Source organism: Coturnix japonica, chromosome 1 (assembly GCF_054131305.1).
Source record: "Coturnix japonica strain WE chromosome 1, WE-NBRP24, whole genome shotgun sequence".
NCBI lineage: Eukaryota > Metazoa > Chordata > Aves > Galliformes > Phasianidae > Coturnix > Coturnix japonica.
In genome coordinates this window covers 140,630,235-140,653,151 of record NC_140663.1, presented here as the reverse complement: position 1 = coordinate 140,653,151, position 22,917 = coordinate 140,630,235, and the positions used below count along the sequence as shown (strand labels likewise).

The following is a 22,917-nucleotide window of genomic DNA, read 5'->3' as shown; positions in this document are numbered from 1 at the left end:
AAAAACCACAGTGGTACACCCACACAATGCACTGCTGAGCAGTTACAGAGTCTGTTAGATTGAATCTAAGTATATTACTGATTTTTAACTATCTGTCATAGGCTAGTTGTAAAACAGTATTATACTATCCACTTTGGATACATGAAATAGTAGGAGGCTATTTAAACAAACCATTTTAAAGCTGTGGCACTAGGCGGAATGGCAGTAGGACCAGCAATGAGAAGCTTTTTGCACCATTTACCTTGATCATACTCCTAATTCAATTTGCTTCTCTTACAGGGGATATAGTAACTTGCTTTTTCAGGAGCCATTTGAAATTAAGTGTGTGACTGGAATTCAACAGCGAGCCTTCCCATACAGTCATTTGAGATACAAAACGCAAAACTATCTGTCTTTAACACATATCTTGGGATGGGATGAATCACAGTCTGCCTGCGTCTTTCCCTCTGCCAGTCAGAGTCTGAGGCTTAGTGAACAGCTCTAAGAAGTAAGAGCTCTGACTTTGCTAATTTTCAGTAAATTAAATCCCATACTTGGTTTTATTACAGTGAAAAGTGAAAAGGTAGTTCTGATGTAAGCAGGATCAGTCACACGTCCTGTAAAGTTAATAACCAGATGCAGAAAGGGCGGCATAAGTTCTTGGAGCATTGCAGGTAGTTTTGGCTAATTCTGTATTTAGTGCTAAAATTCTGAATCAGTTTTGCATCGTTAACAGAGCGTAAAGCTGATTATAATGTCCAGCAAGCTGAGAGCCACAGAACCATTTTTTTTTTTTTGTCAAGGAATCTATCCAGTTGTTGTTACTATAACTCAATTCACTTTGATGACGTCAAAACATCTGAGGCAACCAGTTTTCTATCTGCTTTAGAGTAAAGGCTGAAAAGTCAATGGGAACGTCACTCTCAAAAACTATCCATGTATTATGAAGCATAAGAGTTGTTACAGCAAGTTTTTGGAGACTCCTTTGGTTATTTCTTTTGTTTTCTGATGTGTATCTCTTCCTATATCTTGCAGTAATGCCTTTTTATTATTATTATTATTTTCTTCCTTGCTTACTGAGCGATATAGCCTCCATCTTCTTTACATCCTTTCATAAAGACAGCAAGTCCAGCATACAGCTGAGCATAAATTTGCTCTCTGGTGTTCTCCTCCCCTTTGCTTGAACCTAATCTTTTCTTCCTATTGTATTTGTCTGACTTAAACTGTAACCTTTTGGGAGCAGTGAGTGTCTTGTTATGCCTTTGCAAAGCCTGTGTGGATTATACCAACAGCACAATCCTGCATTCTGAGTTTAAGAATTGTTGTCGAGAGCATGTTTTTTTAATGAAGCATAAAGCATTAGTTTTTTAGAAATGTCATTCAGGAAATAAAGACAAAATTGCCACCGAATTTATTTGGGACTAGAACTGAAGTCTCCGCAAAAAAATAAAATTATATATATATATATATATATATATATATATATATATATATATATAATCTGTGTTTGTCTGTAAGAAGAAGTTGTTGGTGTTATAGGAGCAATACAAGACCCAAATACTGTCGTGCCCCTTCTCTCTTTCCTGGAATTTCATTAGAGTGAGATTTCAAAGAGTGGAGTAAGTGATTTATATAAGCAAAGATAGTGTTAAGGAAGACTACAAAATGTCCAATCCTCTGATTAAGAGTCTGGTATGATAAAGTGAGATCAAGGGAGAAAATTAGAGGGAACAAATAAAGTGGGCAAAAAAACTTAGATAAATAATAATAATGCAGCTAGTAGAGAAGAATTAGACATAATTGCTGTACTAGTGCATTGCTAATGAACCTGGAAAGAAACCAGGTGGAATAGATCTATGTGTTGCCCATTGGCTCCTGCAGGCTGGAGATAGTAATACAGAAAAACATTCAAGACAGAGGAAAATTTAATGAAAGTAGACTGTCTTGCCAAAACAACAGTAATGTTATATTCTTTTCCATATAAAGAATTATAAGTAATGTGATTAACTAGCACTAATTAGATATTTTCAGTGGTTGTCATATAAGAGTTCACTCACGTATTTAACTGCTTGTATTTTGGGGGTGGGGGGGGAAAGTAGGGAGTGAATATTTTCATTATTATTAAGACTGTTTTCGTGGATAAGGGACATGAACAAAAGTAATGATCAGTATTCTGGTACTGTCAGAATTATGATTCTCTTGCCACAGTGTAAAAACCCCACAACTGTTCTGTTCATAGATCTGTCTGTAAACCTTCATTAACAGTTAAGAAATGGACTAAGGAATTAGACATAAAATCTCTCTTTTTTTTTTTTTTTTTTTTTGTGTGTGTGTGTGTGTGTTATTATTTAAGGCAGTTTTTTTTCCCTCCCTCTCTCCTTTATTCCTGTACTGTCTCCCCTTTCCTCCCCTTTTTAAAAGAAAATCTTTTTCCCATGGCAGCTAAGCATGTGGTTAAAGGGGGAAAAATTATATTCACTAACTGATTTTCATTTAGTGCATCAGGAGCCTTAAGCCACTTTGTGTGCAGATTTCCAGTTTCAATTAGAATGGATTTTCAGACATCAGATGATGTGAAAAATTATCTCATTTGAATCACATGAAACCAAACCACTAAGACATTGCTGATGAGGGAAATAGTGGTCTCATCTTTCCTGTGGTGTGCCATCTCTATTAGACTTTGTAAACTGCGGCAGTTTGAAATCTTTAACCAGCCATTACTAATAAGCATATGTTAATTGTAGCAGAGATCATAAACAGGTCAATTAGGAGGCAAAGACTGGAACAGAATGAAACATTCAGCTGGAGGGAGAATTCAGGGCAGGTGTTGGCCAGCATGTGCTGCCCTGGCAGGAGCTCTAAGCATCTTGGGTAGAGCTCATTTAATGTTTTGATTTGCTGAATTTGCATTTCAGATTTCCATTCCTAATAGACAATATAGTAAGTCTTTGTTAATGAGGGCTCTGATTACATGTGCCATTATAATTGGGAATTAGCAGACCAGCCTTGTTTTGGAGATTAAATCCAAAGTAAATTGGATTAAAGACAATGCTTCTGAAATCCCTTCCTTTTTGTTTTCACAAGCCAAAGGTGAGGAAGATTCCATTTGTTTTGTACATATGACTCCTTCCTTGATTAGCGTATCTTATGGATTGCCTATATTTTTTGAACATAGCATCTATTATTAGTTCTAACATTAAAAGCAAGACATTGCTGTGTATGTTTAAATATCCTAAAAAGGCGTCTAGCTTTGTTGTTGTGTGCAGATGAAAAGAGTGCCAGCAGAGAGTTAAGAGCATTCTGAAACATTATTCATTATCATAAAGTAGATGCCTCTAATTGTTCATCTACCCAGGATATGTCTTTGTGACCAGGATACATCATTGTCTTTAACTCTTGGTACATGATATTATCCTACTTCCATTTATACTAGTTTGATTTCACTAATTTCAGAGAAGTTACTACTGTCTGACACATTAATTTGTGATGTAGTTCTCAGACAGTATTTTTATATGGTTTCAGTTATTTCAGAGATAGAACAAGGATTCCTTACTCTCAGTTTGACCTGAGGTATTATCAGAGAACAAGCTAAGTTCTGTCACTGATATGACTGTCTGTACAAAACTTTTTTGCAACTGCAGTAGTATCCAGTTCCAGCGCACCTTCCATACATCTTATTCTGTGGCACATTCATTTAAGTCAAAAAGTGTTCAGATTCCTTTAAAATTCCTATGGCTAATTTAGTTTTATAAACTAATTATACTCAGATATTTTTATTAAGGAGTGTGCAGAGCAAGCTGTTGTCCCTGGAACTGAAAACTGACCAGAAATTTATTCTGCAATTGTAGTTTCCCTACTATACAGTCCAACAAATAAAGGGCAGCATATTCCATGTCACTGTGTCTTGCCTGTTATATGTAGAAGCAGCATCTTATATACCAGTTATGAAAAGCAGAAAATAGAGAAGCAGAAAAAGTTCTACTAAAGTAAATCAAATGAACCAACAATGTTCTTACAGTTTCAGGAAACTAAGGCATGCCGACTCAAAGGTTTAGAGTTTTCATAGTAGAAGACAATATTTATTTGCTGTTTTTATAATTCTAAAACATCATTGTTTCTGGCTGTTACTTCCTTTGGACAAGCTCTCTAACTGGAGTGAGTCAGAGGTGCTCTTTGACCTAGAAACACAATTATTTGAGCATACACACAACAGGTATCATGTAAAGTTGTGTTAGACCACGAGTGATCTTTTAGCATTGTTGCTGTCTTCCTGCTACTTCTCAATAATCAGACAGAAAAAAACATATGTAGAACTATCTTTTCTGTTTGTTTGTTTGTTTGTTCACTTTCAGCCTTATGAAAGGCCAGGTCATATTAGCCATGCAAGAAAAGCGGATATGCTGGAGTCCAAGAGTAGATGGAATTACTAGGCAATTGCATATGAACTCTCCAGCATAATTAAGTTGTTTTTCGTTAGACTTAGTTTCAGAGCTGAACAAAATAATGCAATTTACATTGCTCCTACCTTTGCTATTTGAGTTGTTCAAATCAGAAAATTTTATTTAGTAAAAAGTAAAACAGAGACGTGCATGTAATTAGTGTTAGACACTGCATTACTCATTTAGCACTTACTACATCTTGCAATTTAGATGAGTATTTTTACAACCATCTCTTATTTCCATGTTGAGTATTACAGGTTTTATGGAAGAAGTTTACTTTCTCCATCATATCTGTTTATTTGATGGAGAGAAAGAGAAGGTGAAGCTACATACAAAAATTTATCCAAGGAAATTTATCCAAGCAATCACAGTTCTGTGATAGTTATGTTCAGTGCTAGCATGAGCATTACCATTCTTGCATTGTCAGTGTCAGTCTACCACAGTGCGTTTTGAATACAAAGTTCTACTCTCCCAGTATTGCTGTGAAAATAGATTTAGCCGTTAAACTGATGACAGTTAAAAGATTGGAGAAATTAAAGCCATTAGTTTATGTTTGGCCATGCATATCATATGCACAAACTCATGTTCAAATATGGCTGGTATGGAATGTATACCTCTTGATGTCTAGAGACAAGCATACCATGAAAAGAGTAGGGATTTTTAAAGATTTAGAATACGAGAAGTAGATATGTATAGTAGTCACAGTGCTTTCCCTGGCATTTGTGAGACATCACTTCCTCAAAGTAAAAATATTAGTATTCTAGCAAAAGGAGCCTGTGAAGCAGTTCTTGAAAAAGAATGAGTATATAGAACAATGATGTGAAAAACAAAGGAACTGTGACAGGACAAAAAGCCTCTCATATATTAGAAAGGTAAGACTGCAGCAAAACCTACGGCAAGTGCTAAGTATGTATTAATTATTATTGCACAGCAACTCAAAATAAAAGCTTGTGTAATTAACCTCAAAGTCTCTCTCAACTGATTTTTTCCTCTAGGCATGAGCTTTGTCAGGAAGTTCAGCAAATGGTGGATGTTTCAACATCATTTTTACAGTAGAAGAGCCTTTGAACCTTAACCATAAGAGACCTACTGTCACGAAACTGATATTATTTATGACTCCTATTATCTTTTGTCTTTTGTTTCCAACAGCCTTTTTAGCTAAACAGTACTCAAAAATTGTAGGGTAACACAAGTCTTATCCGAGATTATTTGCAAGTTAAGGCAGCAGTGTTCCTAAAAGCATGACCCTAATCATTCTTCTGTGACAAGTACCTGTGTTTACACGAGCACTTTCTAGCATTTATATGAGATGGAGATCTTTGAAAATGAGCTCAACTTTTAATTAGGGACAAAGCTTAAGACAGATACTTGGAAAGCTATGCATCAAGAACGTAAGATTTTCTTTTGTGCTATTTTAGTTACTGAGACTCACTGCTTTTACATTAGCCAGTTCTCTAGAGTTTCTCCTTTCTGGTCACTGATTTTTTTACTACTTTATATGTTCGTGAACATGATATAAATGTAAGTATGATGTGACCTGTTGGTGGGATCTAGAAGTGAAGAGGAAAAAGAAGTAAGGAAAGGTGAGCTAAGGGAAACAGGCATAGTGAACAAGGGATACTAGGAGAAAGAGATAAGAAGGTTGAGATGAAGGATATCTCAGAATGACTCATATTGGTGTGTTCAAGTGACCTTACTGAGGAACTTTTCCTTTAAGTGTTATTACCTGTACTGATTTTGGCTGCAATAGAGTTAATTCTGCTATAAGTGAGAGCAGGGTAGCAGGTAAAGAAACTGGGAGAGGCTGTTAAACTTCACAGTCTTCCTGAGATCTTCATTGGCACTAAAGACTTCAGGAACAAATGAGAGACCATTCCTTTTAGAGGTCTGAAATATCAATACAGTTAAGACAATGCCCCACCGAGATTTGGTTCCTGCTTGGAGAGGGAGAGAGCTGAACTCAGTTTCCTCCTCTCAGGGCATTTCACTGACCCATGAAATCTGATTAGTAGAACTTCCCTCCAGGTGGCCTTTCTGGGATGTCTGGTAGAAACTGAATGTCTGGTAGTACTCAGGATGCTTTGAAGTCCAAAAAATTGGAACATCTGTCTATTCCAAAACTAATAAGAAGGATCTCGGAATTCATAATTAGAGGAATAAAGCATTTCCCTTTCTGGGAACTCTATTGTGCACTGTATATTGCTGTATAATTTAAAGAAGACACACATTTATTTTTAATGTGTTTAATATTTGCAATTTATTTCACCAAGAGCTAGTTTGGTCATGGTTACCAAGCTCTTTCTGAGCAAACTCCCAAAAGACAGTTGATATTCTGAAATTAGTTGGACCAGTTCAGTTCTGAAGCAAGCAGTAAGTGTTCACTGGTGATAGTGCTACTGCTCCCATCCCTCTCAGGGAAGAAATCAGGCCAAAAAAAGCACAAATATCAGTGGAAAAGATCCTTTTTTTTTTCTTTCTTTCTTCTTTTCTTTATTTTTCTTTATTTTTTTCTACAGTACCAGAGGGTGTAGGTATTTTGGAGAGGAGGAACAAAATAATTCAAGAGGAGTTTATCAGTACAGAAACTTGAACCTCGTTAGATTCAATCAACCAAACAATAGGTTTCCTCACTTTTTTTGATACAGAATGGCTATCCCAATATACAAGTCTCCTGAGGCCCCATAATTTAAATGTGCAGCTTTATGGCAGGTAGAGGTACATGCAGTGATCAAGATTTTCAAAAGGGAATTTGGATTTGCAATCCCATCACGCTGGATAAGCTCTGTTTGATATCCAGCTTGCTCCTTGATGCCACTTATCCCACTAAGATGTCACTTAACTGGAAGTTGGCTCAACAGGTTGAACAGCTTCTTCTATGATTCTGTGATTGATTTCAGTAGTGGTATATTGGAATAACTCTATATGATGTGAGAAGACATGAGTAATAGGAGATATCTGTTGATAAGTGGGTAATTGTTTGTATATTGTCTCACACAGGGAAAACATATGCTTCTGATCTCAAGGGACTGTCTGGCATTTGTACAATGTCCCAAACTCTATGTTTTCCCCTGGACCAATCCACTTGAAGATAAACATCACTGTAGGGACAGTTAATTAAATATTCTTACAGACTACATGAATTCTGTTTTTTTCTAAGTCAAGTTTCCATAGATTGCAATACTAAATCAATGTAGTTGTTGTTATGCTTTTCATATATATAAATGCACATGTGTATCTGCACTTTTTTGCCCCATGTTCTCCTTTAACAAACTCCATCATACAAACCCCATTTCTCTGGCGGATAAATATTAAAAATGTAATTTACTTCTTTTCACCCCGTTAAATTGTGTGGACCTCGATCCATGTTAGGAATTTGTACAGAACAAATGATGTATCCTCCACACATCACAAATGTAAGCTTAACTGTTCCTGCTGATATTCAGATACCTCAAATAAATATTTTGGTATTTATGTTTACACTCAGAATATTTAAATAAATGTTTTTATGTTTCAGTATTCCCTTTTATCCCACTATTTCTCTCCTCAACAATAAAATATAAGATTGTTCAGAGAACACTTGCACATGGGAACTGACAAGGTGGAGCACCAAAGGGCTTTCCAGAGCTGCCTCCTGTTACTCAAATTCACTCACAGAGTTAGAAGCTGAGTGCTAAAGCACTTAATTTAGGTTCCTGCTGTTGCTATCCTTCACCTCACCTGATGAAGGAGAGCCCAGAAATTCCAGGTCAAAGCACTGGGCACAGAGAACAACTGAGGTTGCATGGTCAGGATCTAAATCATTCCAAATTCAGCAGTTTTCATATGATATCCGCCTTGACAACTCAGTTTGCCAGTTCCTTTGCAAAGTAAATTTAGGCACAATAGTGATGTTTCTTTAAGTTTTGGACCTTCTGGGCAAAGAAGTAAAATAGGGAAAACCTTGAAGAAAAGCAGCATAACAGTAACTCTACCTTTTGTCCCTCGGTTTCTGCTAAGTCCTGTGTAAACATGCAGACACATTTCTGCACTAAAACACAATATGCAGAATATACTGCACTGTATTTGAAGCTGATGTCAGATTTCTTATTTAGGTGTTTTAATAAAAAAAACATGGAGTTGGCTCTAGCATCTAAGGGATGCATGCATATTTTTTCACCTGAAAATGAAATAAAAGCTTTTACTGAGAGAAATAGTTCCAGAATGGTGTGTGTGTGTGTAGGGGGTAGCAGAGGCTATGACATAGCATATGAAGTCAATAGTGTAGTTGTTATTATTTATACATGAGTAAAGATTACAAATGCAGGCAATAGCTCAGATCTCTCACCCCCTGGATCTGTGAAACCTGTCACTCAGTCTCCTGCGGTGTGTCTTCCTGTCTCCGAGCCATTGGACCACCTGCTGCCATGACTCTCATCTATTGCATCGCCCGAAGGCCTCGATGATAACAGCATTGATTCCAATGTACATCTAATTACTTCTCATAATCTATTCATTTCACAATAGTGTAGTGAAACATCTGTCACATCATAAACTCTTTAGTATCCTTATCAAACCACCAAAACATACTCTGCTGCCAATTGGCAGCTACCTCGCTTTCTCCTCTTATTAATATGATGCAAACATATCTATGTTTTTCGCTTGTTTTACATGAATTTCCCTGATGACCAGTGAAAAAACATTGGGCAAACTGCAACTGCAATGTCTATTCACTATATAGTGAGGTACTATTGTTGATGTCATACAAATATCAGTGAAAATTGCTTTGTTTCTTCTAGAGATAAAGGCTCTAAATAGAGCCTTTAACATTTATAGCATAATAATAGATGGTTCCTTTCCTTGGCTCAGTATGACTGATTCATTTACTAAAATAAGCATCACAGGAATTATTACATTTGAGTGGTATACTGCATGGGAAAGGCTTTTACCTTTATAGTTTTTACTCTACCTGTGGGTAATTAATGCTCACACTTTCTTCATACAAGAAATCAAGAGCAAGGAGACCCATTAGCATATTTTTTTATTATCAAACTACAGAAAATCTATCTATCCCAATAGGATCATGAATATGCAGTCATATCTAATAAAGAGGGCTGATTAGTCCACTGAAAGGAACTTCAGATACTCGGGCAACAACACAGAAATAAACTGAATGGTATGGTGCTGGTTGTCCATTACATACTAATTAAGTGTGAACAATAAATCCTGCGTGAAAGAAAGGGTATGTTAACTGTATACTCACTTTCATTTTCGATGTTTGCATTGAACAGACTGAGTTTTGTTCTTGTTTTAAATCTGCAATGGAAATGAATTCAGTGTTGATTTGATAACTGTAGAAATGGGAGCCATTTGTTCAACCATAGAACAGATACAATCTGAGCGGCCATCTGATCTGTTATGCTTCAGCCTGGATTTTGGAGGATCCACTTTTCCATGGACTTTGAGTAGCCAGTGAGGAGGCTAATTTGGATTCCCCAACAAAGCTGTAGTGTAATGCCAGTCGCTGCAGTTATTTTTATTATCTGAACATCTGGCAGTGAGGAACTGGATTGCAATCACCAATTCAGACCACATTTCGTTCCTGACCTTGTTGAGAATCACATGGGTGACCTAAAGGTGAAAGAGTCCATATCTCATTACCAACCCCCAAGACAGCCAGTTCTCTTTTATCCATTTGTCAATATATAATGCAGTCCAATATATAATGCAACCTGAATATTTATCAGCCTCTATTTTCATCTCTTGTGCATTTTCTGCTTTGGAATAGATACCACTCGTACCTTTTTACTTAAGGCATATGTTTTTACATAAAAATACACTGACTACTCCAGCACTGTGGGAAGCGTTCAAATATTTTATTGTTATTGGCATATCTTAATTATGAGCAGGTACAATATCTAAGTCATTTGAAAGTTAGTTTTTGACCTTTTCAGTCCTTCACGCTGCCATGTAGAATGACTGGGATTTATGAATTGGGAACATTCCTCCTCATCAGGGGAGAAAGAAGGAAGAAGACTTTTTTGTTCTAAAGACAAAATGGAGCCCTTGGAAAATAGTGGGTGGCAACACTGCCCACAGCAGGGGGCTTGGAACTCGATGATCTTTAAGCTCCCTTCCAGCCCAAGCCATTCTATGATTATAAGATGAAAGCTCAGAGCTCACAGGACAGCTCAATACTGAGTAAAGGCTGATCTTCTGATTCATCATTCCAAGTATCAAAACTTGTTTTATCATGGCTATGAAAGAATTCAATTCTTTTCTATTTCAACTACATGAGCTACAGTACACAGAAGTGGGAGTTATATATGCAGTAGTGTAGTGTTTATTCACTGAGACTGATCATATCTTTGGATTACTTTGCCCTGTGTGTTTTCTTCAGGAGTTATAGATGGATTTTACTGTTCGTGGTTCTCCTACTGTGATTTCACCATGGGCCAGAATGCCTTGTGGACTGACTGTAGACTGTCACCCTGAGAAGAGTACACTGTACTTTCTCATTTATATTACATCTGTGACTGCAAGCTTCCATAGCTGCCATGGCACCTAATTTTTTTGTATGTCATAGGGTCAATACAATGACAAGAAACAAGAAATCTATTGGAGAGTGTCCCTGCCTATGGCAGGAGTGTTGGAACTGGATACTTTTAAAGACTCTTCCCATTCTATCATTTTATGATTCTACGAAAACATTGATATGTAACACTTTTCCATAAGCATATTATACTCCTGGAATTTTCATAAATAATAATAATAATAATTTCACCAAAAACATAAACAGTATTGAGAAAAAAGTGAGATTAACATAACATTTAAGACAATATCAAAATGTATCCGTTTCTTTTCTGAAACCATGGACTTGACTCAGATTTTAAATACTTCTTCCAAAAGGGGATTTTTCAAAAAATACATTGTTCATCACAAGTAGATAAATAGATGAATAGAAATGTTTCAATGTTATTTCAGTATAAATCTTTGGATTGCTTAAATACAGAGAACTAATAACAGAAAAGCAAATGGGCAAATAGGAGTTAAAGGAAAATTGTATGGTTAATCGATCTTGGCCAGCTGCCAAATGCTGACTCAGTTTATCTCTCCTTCTCCTCATTGGAAAAGGAAAGAGAATAGGATGGTTCAACATGAAGACAGTGAGATCACTTACCAGACATTGCCATGGTCCAAATGGATTTGTCTTGGGGAATAATGATTTATTACCAGTTAAAATAGTTTAGAGCTACGAGAAGCAAAGACAAAAAAATTAATTAAAAAAGTACCAGCACCTTCCTCCCACCCACTTTTTTTTTCTCACAACCTTTATAGGTTGCTTCCAACTCGAGCAATTCTGATTCCTTTGCAGGAGCACAAGGCAACTCAAAGTGGAGGGAAATAGGGTTGTGATCCATCCACAGCAGTTCATCTTCACTACTTCTTTGTCACATTTATCCTCTGCTCCATGATGTGTCCTATCCACAGTCTGCAGTCCTTCGAGAAATGCTCCAGAGTAAGCTCTTCCAAGGCTGCCATCTTTCAGGATAAGACTACTCCAGCATGAGCTTTTCCTGCTCTGGTGTGAAGTCCTCCATGGACTACAGTGTTAATACTGTTCCCGCATGCTCCATGGGCCGCAAGGAAATTTCTGCTTGGAGAGCTACACCACTTCCTCCCTCTCCTACTTCTCTTCTTTGGTGTTTATTTCTAACTCCTACTCTGTCCATTTGTCTTTTTCTGTGCTTTCTTAAATACACTTCCCCAAGGTGCTACCGACTTGTCTGCTGGGCCCAATTGTGCTTAGCAACAAAGTTTGTAAATATACATCTCTTGAAATTAGAAGAGGCAGGAAGGCAAGAAGTTAAAAATAAACATCTAATGACTTTGAGTTATTTGGGATGTAGGCACTGTAAACCAGCTCTTTGATACCAAGGGCCCCCCTGTGAATAGGTATTTTATCTGCCTATTCTTATAGGAATCGGCTGCAAGACTGTTTTCCTGGTCATGTACTGGCACAACTGTCCTCCCAGTTGAACTGTAGAAATTATCTCCATGCGAGAACCTCTTGGAATGAGTCTATTCCCCAGACCCTGGAGTTTAATGAGAGTGTCTGGGGACTGGAAGACTTCCCTTTAGTCAGGGAAGAGGTGGTCTGTGAATGCCTAGGCAACACCAATGTTCATAAATCCATGGGACCCAATGGGGTGCATCCACAGGTGCTGAGAAAGCTGTCAGAGGTGATTGCTGAACCACTCTCTATCATCCTTGAGAGGTCTTGGAGAATGGGGGAGGTGCCTGAAGACTGGAGGATAACTAGTGTCACTCTGGTCTTCAAAAAGGGCAAGAGGGAGGATCCAGGTAATTACAGGTTAGTCAGCCTCACCTCTGAGCCTGGAAAGGTGACAGAACAGCTTGTACTAGATGCCATCTCCAGACAATTGGAAGAAAAGGAGGTTATCCAGAGTATTCAGCATGGTTTCACCAAGGGGAGGTCATGCTCAACCAACCTGACAGCCTTGTATGATATTGCCACTGGCTGGGTGGACGGGGGGAGAGCGGTGGATGTAGTCCACCTTGATTTCAGTAAGGCTTTTGATACTGTCTCCCATGACATCCTTATAACAAAGCTGAGGAAGTGTGGGATAAATGAGTGGACAGTGAGGTGGGTTGAGAACTGGCTGACTAGCACAGCACAGAGGGTTGTCATTGGTGGTGCAGAGTCTGGTTGGAGACCTGTAACTAGTGGTGTTCCCCAGGGGTCAGTGCTGGGTCTGGTCATGTTCAACATCTTCATCAATGACCTTGACGAGGGGATTGTGGCCTCCCTCAGCAAATTTGCTGATGATACAAAGTTGGGAGGATTGGCTGACACACCTGAAGGATGCGCTGCCATTCAGCGAGACCTGGATGGACTGGAGAGCTGGGCAGAAAGAAACCGGATGAGGTTTAACAAAAGCAAGCATGGAGTCTTGCACCTAGGGAGGAATAATTGCATGCACCAGTACAGGTTTGGGGAAGACCTGCTGGAGAGGAGCCCTGCAGAGAGGGACCTGGGCGTTCTGGTGGATGGCAGGTTGGACATGAACCAGCAGTGTGCCCTGGTGGCCAAAAAGGCCAATGGCATTCTGGGGTACATTAAAAATATCATGACCAGCTGGTCGAGGGAGGTGATCCTCCCCTCCATTCTGACCTGGTAAGGTCTCATCTGAAGAATGGGTCCAGTTCTGGGCTCCCCAGTACAAAAAAGACAGGGATCTCTTGGAAAGAGTCCAGCAGAGGGCTGCAAAGATGGTGAAGAGCCTGGAGCATCTCCCCTGTGAAGAAAGGCTAAGTGAACTGGGTCTATTGAAATTAAAGACGCATGGCTTGGAAGCACACCCACAGCTGCTGCCAGGTTGTGAGACTGAGCGTCTCTTCTGTGTCTTATTTTCCTCTTTGACAGTGAGGTCTTCTGGGACGTGTAGTTTTTCTTCTCTCTGCTCTATGTGATGTTATGATGTGGAACACCAATAGCAAAAATTACAAAACCATGACAATCTTCTTTTGCCTCTCCTTGTGTGCTTCACAGGTTTATTTTCTCCTGCACAAGCAGCTAACACTTTATGCCCTTTTATTATACTGTCATGAGTGATGTTCTTAACAACTGTCATCTCTTTTCTGGTGTTAAGTAAGAATTAAACTTCATTCAAATATAGGAAAAAAGATTTTTTGCAATTGTCATTTAAGTAGATTGTAGTCTTCATATTTGTGTCCAGAAATGGATCTAGTAGAAATAATCAGTTTTACTAAAGCCATTCCAACACAGCCCAAACCAAAGCTAGAGTGAAAAAATAAAAATAAAATTTAAAAAAAAAAATTACCAATGTTTTCTTCAAAGTTATTCTAAGTTTTAAAGAAAAATAAATGAGTTTTAAAAGTTTTTGAGAAGTTTGGAACTGGGTTAGTTTTGGCCAAAAAAATAAAAGATTTTCCTTCTAAAGTCTCTTAAATTGTAGAGAAAATGTTCATGTTCTTTTGTCTCTTTCTTTGGAGAATAGCTCAGTATCTACATAATGAACACAAGTTTCATGTCTTGGATATAAAATTTATTTCCAAAACATTGCAATACCAGAACAACTGTACAGTACAAATCGCTATTTTTTATACTATCAAGACCAGATTGCATGAGTTTTTCACACACTGTTTAGAGGAAAAGGCAACTGAATAGTGACAGCTAAACCCCATTGGGCTTCCCAGACTGCTGAATTTGGATACTGATGTTCTTCACCGCGTAGGGAGGACTATGAAATGGAAAAGATTCAACAGAAATCCATTCTGTCCATTAGACAACCAACCAAAAGTCTATCTTTCTGTAGCCATCTTCTTTTTTACAGTGTCTGACTTCATGTATGGACATGAAGAAAACTAATTTTAAAACCTACACATATGTGACAGGCATCCTAAGAGAGAGTCATATTGAGAAGATCTACTACCTAGGAGGGGTTTTGGCCTTGAACTTTTAACAGTAATAAATGATAGGGCTTTTCTTATGGTGTTTAGGGGAATGGAATATAAGTATGGTAGTCACTTGCAGTCACACAGACATTAACATAATTCATGTTTTCTTACAAAACTGAATGCAAGAAGGAAACACTCAGTCAACTGCTGATATGATACTGAAATTACTGTTGATTCAGCATACCACGAAATGTCAGATTTTGTCAGAACCTGTGGTTGCCTCACCTTCTGATATGTACAAAGAAAGGATAACAATGGAGAAAATATTCTGATGTCAGTGACTATGTGAATAGTTTTATTTTGATTCTTAGATAAGTTTAAAATACCAGATGGGGTGTTAATGCTGTCTTTAGGTGTTTATCTGGAGGCTTCAGTGATGGATACAGTCATAGTCAGGTGCTCTGAAGCATCTCCTGTAAGAACACAGTTCTTTTCCAAGTAGGAAACCTAGGTTGCTAACTTATAACCCTTAAAAAATGTGTGATGTATTGTGAATACCCCTCAAGCCCTTCTTTTCATAATATTATGTAGATTCAATGTTTGGGAAAGGAAGCATCTCTATGATCTTTCACAGATATTTAGACCTTTTCCAGCCCTTGCAAAACTCTGCAGAAGTAACAGTCCTGCATAATCCTGTGTGTTCCAGCTGAGGTTTATGCTCCTTGGGTATCAGAATCATTAATAAATTGTATATGCTGCACAGTAGTAGAGCAGCCTTGACGAGACAAGGTCCTTATTCATCTGAGTGCAGCTGGAGAATGAATGCACAAGTTTTTTTTTAATCTATTTACATGAGTAAAACTATCTGCAATATTCAGCTAAGGCTTCTCAACTTTCAATACTCTTCTGAGTATTGATTTACTGAGGTAAGAAGGAATTTCTGGAGATTTAGAGAAACTCTGTTGCACAAAAAGGGACTTCTAGAGCAGGTTGTTCAGGAGCATGTTTTGGTTTTGAATATTTCAAAGAAAGGTGACTCCACAGCCTCTGTAGTCATTCTGATCCAGAATTTGACCTCTCTCATAGTGAAAAAGTCTTCCCTTAATTTTAAATTAAAGCTTCAGTGTTTCAGTTTGTTCCTATTGCCTCTTGTCACTGTGCACACTGAGATGAGTGCGGCTCCATTTACATCCCTCCTCATCAAATTCCTGAAAGCTTTCTCTGCTCTGGGCTGATCAGTCCCAGCTCTCAGCCTCAACTGACATACTCCAGCACTTTTATCATCTTCCTGCCCCATTGCTGGTCCAGTACTTCCATGTGTTTTGGGAGAGTCCACAACTGGACCCAGCACTTTAAATTTGTTTTACCAGTGCTTTTTACAGGGTAAGCATCACCTACCTTGACCTCTGGCTATGTCTTGCCCGATACAGCAATGGAGGAAGTTAGCCTTCTTTCCTGCAAGAAAGCCCTGTGGGCTTATGGTCATCTTGAGTGCCCACCAGAACACTTCTTTTTAGTCCTCTTCTGCAGAGCTACTTTCTAGTCAGGACTGACTTGAGGTGACCACAGGCTGCTCCCAAAAACTTACAGTGCTTGTTACCTGCTCACTGAGATGCACTATCTCATGCAGTGCCTGAACTTTCAGGCTTGTTGGTGTTGATGGTCATCAAACTATAAATCTGGCAACTGATAGGCTGTTCCTGAGGAAATATTTGTGCAGTATGTTCATTTAGGTAGTAAAAGGTTTTAGCATTTTATGTACAGCTTCACTAATGCTTACCACTTTATCCAAACAAAAGTCTTACATTAACAAAGTCTTCTGAAACTACCAAAGCTTCTCATAGAGTTTTCTGCTGAGCAGTTGTGATCCACTGTATTTAAAGTACTTAACAGCTCCAAGTTACAGGAAAATATTGCTTTATCATCTAAAAACATTTTTCTCTTCAGACATCTTTTTTCTGCAATTGGCTGAATTCACTGTGCAATACAAATTAGATTTTTGAAGGATTAAGCAGCTGGGCATCTTAACAGATTTGTTAGATTTTTGCTTTCTGGAGGGTAACAAAGAAATAAGTTCAAAACATGTACATGTGCATGTTCTTTTGGCACAGTATTCGTGTTTTGATAAGAATATTCGAATTGACTCAAGGTCATATATGCTCTAGTACTGGAAACATACATAGTACTTTGCAGGCTATTTCACTCCCTTTGTAATGCATACACTTTGTAACACCACAGAGGGAAATTACTGGCTTGGTGGTAACAATTCCTTTCAGAGAATTGCGCTGTCTTGTGTGCCACAGTGGAAAATACATCAAGATAATTCCCTCATCACTGCCTACCCACCCACCCGCTCCCTGTAGTCTGAGATGAACTGTCTAGTCACACATTGTAATGCTGCTTCTGGTAAGATGTTTGATTTTTTTTTTCCCCTTCTCAGAGCAAAGCGCTTCTGGAGCCTATATTTATTCTGACATTTCTTTTTTTGGTGCATACACATTGCCTGTAAGAGGTTCTTTGTATATTGTCGTTACTGATATCATAAGAAATTCTAAAACTGAAGAGTATTTAAAGTGGATTCATGTGTGAGAGATTTTACAGGTTTTTGTTGTTTTTTTTTAGAAGTTCCTTGCCACTTTTTACTTAGCTCAGCATCATAATGATTTCAGAAATACATACTCACATGCAGGGTGTGTGCTGTGGGATAGGAACCAAGAGGAAAAAATTAACCAACACATGAAAATCTTTTGTTCTTAATGACAGAATATAATGGAAACCTAATTCTTCTACTGTATATTATCATCAGGTAAATTAGTTACACATATAATAAGGTTTTGCTGTATAAATTATAAATGAAATAAACAATTCTGTCACCATGGTGTGCAATGAATACACCACATGTTATATGTAAATATATTAGTCATTTGCCTTTTGTTTATGTGTCACAGGAATCCATTTTCTTCCCGGTTCAGTTCCAATTCCCAATGGGTTCTTACTAAAGTCATCTCAGCCCTTCATGTAGAAGCTTTTTAAAGTGGAATTACTTTCCTTCTTTTTTTTTTCTTTTTTTTCTCTCTTTTTATTTTTCTGCCTGGTTTTAATAATGGTTGCCTTTGTGCTGGTTTCATTTAGTGCTTCAAACTGTAATTTTATTTGAAAGACAGAGGAAGAAATAATAAGGAAGTCAGAAAGAGTCTACATGATATATCATTATAATACAAAAAAAATATTGAAATCATTTCTTTTATTTTCATTTTTTTTCTTCAAAAATTAAAATATGTACCATATAGACACTATGAATATTTTTACTTTCACCAAACATTTCATTCTGTAATGAAGTAATTTGTTTTTAAGGAATGCATCATTCAGTCCTTCTTTCCAAAGAGTGACATTTTTATTTTCCATGCAATACAGTCTATGCAAGGATGATGTACATTTGGCCCTTTTTTTTGCCAGTGCCACACAAGAGCCTGAAAGCCCTTTGAACCCAGAACAAGAAGCAACTACTGTCAGTGAATGATGGCTTTAACATACAAAGTCCAATAAATAATCTAGAATCTTATTTTCAATCACATTCCTTTCATATTCATCATGGATTATCTTTTATGCTCCCATAGGCTATTCCTGCCCTCCCCAGGGAGCCAGAGTTGAATTGAATATACCTCATTATATTTGGGATGGCTGTGGACCCTAATGGAAGAGGCAATACTTAGCAAGTAAGCAGACTAAAGTTTCATGATCAAGATCATCTAAAAGGGATATTTGTAACTAGTATTTTCATTTCCCCCACAGTGTTAACCAGCACTTTCTGCTGGGTGAATGATTGTACCTTGACATTGTTTACAAGGCCAATTATATCTTTATTTTCAGAGCTATTCCAAAGGCTATTAGAAGAGATTTTTTTTCCCCCTCTTGTTGTATGTGTAGAAAGCTGAGAAAGCAAGGATGCTTCTTTTACAGTTTACTTGCAGCTATATCTCCGTGGAGGTCTTCTTTGTGCTCTCTCCCTATCTCTCTCTCTCTCTCTCTCTCTTTTTTTTTTTTTTTTTTTTTTGTTTTTGTTTTTGTTTTTGTTTTTGTTTTTAACTGGAGCAGACTGTGGTTAGCAATGGAATACAAAAAAGCAATTCTACTGCCTCATAAGCTACAAAGTGGACTATGGAATTAACGTATGAGATGTTATTTCTAATTTATCTCCTCTCTCTCTGTACTACAAGTACTCTCAAAAGCACTTACATATTTGAAGTCTTGTAGAGATACCAGTTAATGGGAAATGGTTTGCTGTGAGAAGCGATCTACTTGAGTGCATAGAAGAGGCCTCTTTCTATCAAATATTTCACGGGTAATGTTTTACCATTTCTCTTAGATGGCATGCCATAGAGTATAATAAATTTCAGTTTGTTTATATTATGTGTCTGTATTTGCACTTTGGTGATTATATTTGAATTCATGCAAGATCCCTATTTTTAAAAAAGAACTTTACCGTAATCTTCTCATTAATCCTGTCCTGTTTGTCTGTTATTAATAGGCCACTGTACAACGTATTCTGCTGCAAAACTCCAGCAGGCATGACTAATTCAGATAATTAATTTGCTAGAACATTAACGCCATCAAATGAGCCTGCTAAACCGGTAAATTTAAAGTAAATTAAACTTAATTTGCAGGTTATTGCAATTAAGTCTGCCTTGTCTTTCTGAGGGATTTCAACATCCTCAGTATTTAAGAGGCAATCATAATGCATGCAAGTGGGCGGGCTTTTTGGCTAATTAACACGAGTCTAATCTGCTTTTCAATTAGGGTGGATGTTTATAATGTGCTGGTGACAGTGTTGCAATTCAGTACAGCATAACAGAAGTGCATGGCATAATTATAGCTGAAAAGAAAAGCTCATGCAGGGCCTGTTTAGGGGTTAATGAGACATTGGCAGCTTCCAGCTGAGGAGATTGAGCCAGTTTAGTGCAGCTTCAAGAGGAAACCACCCATAGGGGTTTCCTTTGAAGTGTCAAAAGGTCCCCTTGTTCTGGGTGGCTTATGTTTCATTTGTCTGAGTGGCATATCAAAAATTGATGAGCTGCCAGCAGCAGTCCTCATGACATTAATTCACCAATTGTGTTTCTAATAGTTTCATCCTTAAATACATTTGGATGTTGATAATGCTAAGAAAAATCAAGGTTCTGAAAACAATGAGAAGGTCTGTGCAGTTCCAAGAAGTGTATACAGACTACACAAATGCATCAGCTGCAAATGTTAATGATGCAGATGACCTTACACTGCTCGTTATGAGCAGGAAGAAGACAAAGATGTATTGTACATCCCTTTGCTGAACAGCATTAGAACTGTGGCAGAGTTGTGGCATTTATTGTTACCTGGGTTCTTGAAAAGCTTTAAATGGGTCAAATTCATCCCTGTAGTAACTTCACTGGCTTGAGAACAACTACGCCAGAACCGGATTTGGTCTGTGATCCTAAGAGTAACAGAAAGAAAGTTAAAAAGTAGAGATATAAAAAGTACCGGGCATAAGTGATTTCTCCAGTCCTCCTAAACCATACATGTGCTTTGCAGTATCATGCGTAGGTAGCAGGAGATCTCAAACTTTTGTGCAAAACTGAGTGTTCATGAATAGTTCTGCTTGTCCACAACATTAATGTGAATTTCTGGGAACACTGGTGACATGGAAAAAAAATCAATGTTATTTATGTACTTAAAGATACATATAAAATCCTGAAGTAGAGAAGGGGCGAGCAGTGAAAAGCTGTCCACCTAGTTCAGTCAGAGAATTCCTGACTTACAGGTTTTCTATGGCATTAGTAACTACAGCATGTGGGAGTACTGCACTGGAGGAGAACTTCTGGTTGTTGAGTGAGATGCAGTGAACCAAATGCCATGCTCCTTTTTAAGGCTGGGAACTGTACAGTTTGGGACTTGTGAGTTTGTCGTTTGTTTTTTTCTTTTTTCCATGTGTTGAATAGCAAAACCCCACCCTAAGTCTTTTTTCTTTATTTTAACCTTTTGCAACTTTCTGAAAGTTTTGCATGGGGATTGATGAGCTCAAGGCAGATTGAGCCTATGTCACCTGAGATTATTAGATTTACCTTCCACCTAACCAAAGTGGAAGCACAGTTACCCTCTATCCCTACAAGAAAACTGTAGAGGCCATTCTACTCACCAAAAATTACACCATGATCTGTAAATGCTCTCTCTCCCTTTTCTATTAAAAAAAAAAAAAAAGCTGGAGCTGATTAGACATCTAAAGTTAGAGTGCTTGGATGTAGACAGGTAGAATAAAGGTCACGGTCTACATGGGGAAGGGGGCATATCATAGAATCATAGAATCACTGAATGGTTTGGTTGGAAGGGACCTTTAAGAACATCTAGTTCCAAGCCCCCTGCCATAGGCAGGGGCACCTCCCTCTAGACCAGGTTGCTCAATGCCCCATCCAGCCTGGACTTTTATGCCTCCAGGGGGAGGGCACCAACCTGCTGTAGTGTCTCAGCACCCTCACAGTAAAGAATTTCTTCCTGATATTTAGTCTAAATCTACCCTCTTCTGCCTCTTGTAAAGGCATTTCCCCTCATGCTGTCACTGTATGACCTTATAAAAAGACCTTCCCCAGCTTTTCTGTAGGCTCCCTTCAGATACCACACTACACAGGATGTGAGTGATCTTTTTGGGGGTGCTGATGAGGAAAGTCAAGGGATTCATTAGTATCTCTTCATACTGAATGGGTGCATGATCACTCCTGTTGAAGTGTATGACAGGTTTTTGTTTATGGCAGGGAGAAAGATTCTTCCTTTACTTAACCTGAGATAATTAAAATAGTTGAACAAGATGGGGAATACATGACCAATATCTCCAGTGACAGATGTCTTTGTACATTAATTTGATACCCTGTACTATAAGCATGGATTTTGAAGAATTCAGTAAAATTCTTATTGAAATTTTTTTTCTGTGTTTGTTTGTTTTTTGTTTTTTGTTTTTTGTTTGTTGTTGTTTTGTTTTTTTTCTTCTTGGTCTGGACTTCTGACTGTGACTTGTGGTGTCATCAGTAAATGGGGTTTACTAATATAAAAATACTCCTGGTGGCAGAAGCGGCCCTTAAATAACTAAAATGCTCTTATCTGAGAAGCACTTTACCAACTCAGCATATGAACATATACTTCAAGGGTATTTGACAGATTTTTATGCTTAAGGTCTGTGACTGATGTATCAAATGGACTGGTGGCTCAAATGTGAAGACAGGAAGTACCTTTGTTGAGAATGCAAACTGTCATCTTTTACAGAGACTTTCTGTCAGTCCTTCCAGGCCTCCAAATGCAAGATGACAGAGGTACAGTTGAACTTGCTAGTATCAGAGATAGGAATGCAAATCCACCAAGGAGCTAGAAGGCTTCCTGTACAAATATTAATAACAAATATGTAAATGGTTTATGTTGCATTTCTTCCCATTTTATGCTGAATGGAAATTGTTGAATGAATATGTGGATTAAATTATATAGTCAGTATGGCAACAGTATTCATTCACATTTACTAACTTCTGTTCCCAAACTGATTTCACATTACCAGCTGTAACAACAGAAGAAAATGTTATTCAGCAAGTGGCTACAATATGTAAAGAAATATGGGCAGCCTGGTCTGATGGTTGGTGGCCCTGCCTATGGCAGGGGGTTGAAACGAGATGATCTTTGAGGTCCTTTTCAACCCAGGCAATTCTATGATTCCATGATTCTATGAAATATATCTTGTTATAGCTGCATGTAGGTTTGAGATCCATTGTCATTCATTTGTCCAGATGTGAGTGGATTTTCAACCATTTGCAAACAAATATCCTGAGAAATGTGATTGTGAAGTCAAAAATAAGGGAAAGGTTATGAACTGGATGTTGAAGACAGAGGTACATCCCATTGGGTTCTATTAATAAAACACATATAAAAAGAGGAGAGTCTCCTTCACTAACTGTAGTTACAAAAAAAAACCAGGAACACCACATTTCTGTAGAATATAAAGTCTGTAACACATGCGTTCTACAGATCACTCAGACCTGAAAGAGTAGGGACATTTCTAAGAGAAACTTTTATTAGG

General features: G+C 37.8%; 2 long non-coding RNA genes across 2 annotated transcripts in view; one reads left to right on the top strand and one right to left on the bottom strand.

Annotated features, from left to right (window-relative positions):
* The window catches only part of LOC146762755 (uncharacterized), a 57,848-nt gene extending 39,294 nt beyond the window's left edge, over positions 1 to 18,554 (top strand). The window contains exon 3 of the long non-coding RNA XR_014948332.1: positions 18,455 to 18,554. This is a non-coding gene — a long non-coding RNA (uncharacterized LOC146762755). The remainder of the gene's footprint in view (positions 1 to 18,454) is intronic.
* LOC146762754 (uncharacterized) lies at positions 17,252 to 22,461 on the bottom strand. The gene is made up of 2 exons (XR_014948333.1): positions 22,085 to 22,461; positions 17,252 to 20,301 (listed from the first exon to the last, which is right to left on the bottom strand). It is a non-coding gene; the product is annotated as an uncharacterized LOC146762754 (long non-coding RNA).
* Between the last annotated feature and the right edge of the window lie 456 nt (positions 22,462 to 22,917).